The following is a 1,009-nucleotide window of genomic DNA, read 5'->3' as shown; positions in this document are numbered from 1 at the left end:
ACTCCCACTCAGGAACCCACCACCCAGGACCCCTCCACTCAGGACCCCCCACCCAGGACCCCACCAGGTATGTCTGCATCTTTTCTGACTTCTTCATCTCAGTGTTCGGCACCCTGGTAAAACCCAGTGAGTCTGTCTGTAGGGTCTTTGGGCCGTGTGGGCCTGTCCGGCCTCTGTGTTTGCTTTGGCCTGTGGGCGGTGTGCTGTGGCCTTCACTGATAATGGCTCCATGAGCAATGAGGACCTCAACTGTGCCCCTGGGGTCTCTCTGCACACTGCCTCCCCTCCCCTAAAGCTCCTTCTCTGTCCCAACTTCCTGGGATGAGAGGGGGACCCTGTTTGGGTCCAAGGACCCCTTTGGGTGGAGAAGATAAACCAGAAGCCCCCTTCCTCAGACAGGAAGCCCAGTGAGGGAGCCAAGGCGAAGTCCAGAGCACGTGGACAGGGCGTCCGGACAGAAATGTGGTGCTGAGGGTGTGTGACCAGCCTCTTGGGGTGCAGCTGGAGAAGCTCCTGACAGAGCTGGGGGCGGAGGGCCAACCTAACGTCTCAGCTGGCAGGGCCTCCTCTCAGGGAACCTCTGATCAAGGGTTGCCAACCTGGCTTGACTCTATGCGAGGCGTGTGCTTGGAGCCAAGGTCAGGGGTAGGGGATGTGGATCATCCCTGGGGTGGGAGGGGAGGCATGAGAAGGTGTGTGGAGGGGGCCGTGGGGCGAGAGAAGCACCGTGGCAGGAAACGGGGTGAGGTCTGAGCATGAGACACAGACCCCGAGGACACTTATGGAGCAGAGTGAGGCCATCAGTGCCACCAGGAGTGAAGAGGGAGACCCAGGCATCTCAGATCAACTTCCCCTTTTCATTCCTGACTGTAAACTGAAACCCTTTTCAGATGTAATTCCTAAGACTGTAAACAGAGGGCCGGGCGCGGTGGCTCACGCCTGTAATCCCAGCACTTTGGGAGGCCGAGGCGGGTGGATCACAAGGTCAAGAGATCGAGACCATCCTGGT

The sequence above is a fragment of the Cebus imitator genome, unplaced genomic scaffold (genome assembly GCF_001604975.1).
Source record: "Cebus imitator isolate Cc_AM_T3 unplaced genomic scaffold, Cebus_imitator-1.0 Scaffold780, whole genome shotgun sequence".
Lineage (NCBI taxonomy): Eukaryota > Metazoa > Chordata > Mammalia > Primates > Cebidae > Cebus > Cebus imitator.
Note: the sequence above shows the minus strand (reverse complement) of the source record.